Source organism: Oncorhynchus mykiss, chromosome 3 (genome assembly GCF_013265735.2).
Source record: "Oncorhynchus mykiss isolate Arlee chromosome 3, USDA_OmykA_1.1, whole genome shotgun sequence".
Lineage (NCBI taxonomy): Eukaryota > Metazoa > Chordata > Actinopteri > Salmoniformes > Salmonidae > Oncorhynchus > Oncorhynchus mykiss.
The window spans coordinates 31,047,377-31,049,876 of record NC_048567.1 but is presented as its reverse complement, the minus strand read 5'-3'; the positions used below and the strand labels follow the sequence as shown (position 1 = coordinate 31,049,876).

At 49.0% G+C, this 2,500-nt stretch overlaps 1 protein-coding gene across 2 annotated transcripts in view; it reads right to left on the bottom strand.

The window, feature by feature from the left end:
• The window catches only part of LOC110518266 (zinc finger protein 407), a 188,288-nt gene that overhangs the window by 77,732 nt on the left and 108,056 nt on the right, over positions 1-2,500 (bottom strand). The window lies entirely within an intron of this gene.

The window sequence follows — 2,500 nt, the reverse complement described above, 5'->3', positions numbered from 1 at the left end:
ACCGTTGTCAGCGAGAGAGAGAACAGTATGATGGTGGAGAGATTCTCTCCCCGTCTACAGCTCAACGTGCACAGAAACACCTCACGCTCGCTGACTCCAATCGGATGCAATGGACAGGGCGGGGGGGAAAGAGCAAGCCTGGGGAAGAGGAGAGAAGAAGAGGAGAGAAGAAGAGGAGAGAAGAAGAGGAGAGAAGAAGGGAAAACGTCATAAAGCTCCATTTGAAATGGGAGAGCGGTGGAGAGACACATCTCTCTGCCTGTAGCTGGCCGGGTTAGCAAAGCCACGGCTCCCTATGGGCTATCTCCATTCATCGACACAGGGACGGGCCCGCTGTGCTAAGCTAAACGCCACACACCAGGGCAGCACAGAGACAAAGGCTTGTGTCCCAAACGGCACCCTATTCCCCACATCAGTGCACTACGTTTGACCAGGGCCCACAAGGCTCTGGTCAAAAGTAGTGGTACAGGAGCGGGGTGCGGTTTTCGGGCACGCAGCCTGAGAGACAGAAAGCCAGGGAGCCCCGGTGTCAGTCGTCCCCAGGGTAAGGGACCGTATTTAGGGTTTTACTGAACTGGCAAGGGAAAGCTAAGTCGGCAAGGGACGGAGAGGACCGAGGAGAATGTACAGCACACTGTACAGAGAGATGGGGAACGCTGATGCTGAGCAGATAAGGAAGTCCGTATACGCCAATCAATCATTCAGCTAGCGAGCCCACTGAGGGTTTTGATAAGATCCAAATGCGTTGCTTTAAATGCGGTGGATCGTTGGCTTACGCTACTGACGATTTGAGTTGGCTCTACATGGTGTTGAAAGCCTTCCACAGGGATGCTGGCCCATGTTGACTCCCACAGTTGTGTCAAGTTGTCTGGATGTCCTTAGGCTGCTGACCATTCTAGGTACGCACAGGAAACTGTTGAGCGTGAAAAAACCCAGCAGCGTTGCAGTTCTTGACACACTCAAACCAGTGCACCTGGCACCTACTACCATACCCCGTTCAAAGGCACTTAAATATTTTGTCTTGCCCATTCACCCTCTCTCAACGGCACAAACACACAATCCATGTCTCAAGTGTGAAGGCTATAAAATCCTACTTTGTCCCGTCTCCTCCCCGTCATCTGCACTGAATGAAGTAAATTTAACAGGTGACATCAATGAAGGGTCAAAGCCTTCACCTGGATTCAGTCTGTGTCGTGGACACTCTTACTGACAGTTGTGGCTGCTTTGCGTGATGTATTGTTGTCTCCACCTTCTTGCCCTTTGTGCTGTTGTCTGTGCCCAGCAATGTTTGTACCCTGTTTTGTGCTGCTACCATGTTGTTGTCATGTGTTGCTGCCATGCTGTGGTGTCATCTTAGGGCTATCTTTATGTAGTGTTGTGTTGTCTCTTTTGTCGTGATGTGTGTTTTGTTCTATATTTTTAGTTCATTGATTTGTATGTTTAATCCCAGGCCCCCGTCCCCGCAGGAGGCCGTTTGCCTCTTGGTAGGCCGTCATTGTAAATAGGAATTTGTTCTTAACTGACTTGCCCAGTTAAATAAAGTTTAAATAAAATAAGTAAATGAAAAGAGCAGGTGTTCCTAATGTTTTGTCCAGTCCGTGTATGTACTCCGCTGCATCAGAGTCGGCTCTCACTCTCCCTCCATCTCACACGATACAACACTCTCCTCCTGCAGCTGATCTTATTACCCTCCTCTCCCCCCATCTCTTCCCCCTCTTCATCTCCCTGCCAACGGCCATGATGCGGGCCCATTCATCCCACTCCGCCGGCTACCACAATAATATAAATCAAGAATTTCCCCCAAATATAACAATATTTGTATTTGGGGGGGAAGAAGGGGTTATAATTGATGACCACAGCTGTGCTAATTAAAAGCAATGGAAGTTTCATTAATCTTGTTGAGGAGGGAGGGTGAGGTGGTGGCTGTAACGGTTACCGTTACCGGGGCCAGGCCTGGCCACAATTAGCCATGTTTACTGCAATGTCCAGGAATAGAGAGATAATGGCTTTTTTCCATCTTGTTTTTGTTGGTCCATCTTCTTCACAGAGACAGAGGCAGAGAGACAGAGAGACAGAGAAAGAGACAGAGACAGAGAGACAGGGAGACAGAGAAAGAGACAGAGAGAGAGACAGAGAGACAGGGAGACAGAGAAAGAGACAGAGAGAGAGAGAGAGACAGAGAGAGAGACAGAGAGAGAGAGAGAGAGAGAGAGAGAGACAGAGAGGGAGAGAGAGAGAGAGAGAGAGAGACAGAGACAAAGAAAGACAGAAACAGAGAAAGACAGAGACAGAGAGAGACAGAGAGAGACGAGAGATTGAGGCAGAGAGACAAACAGAGAAACAGAGAGAGACATAGAGAGAGACAGTGAGACAGAGACAGTGAGAGAGACAAACAGAGAAACAGAGACAGAGAGACATGGAGAGAGACAGAGAGACAGTGAGACAGAGAGAGAGAGAGTGAGACAGAGACAGAGAGAGAGAACCAGAGAGAGAGACAGAG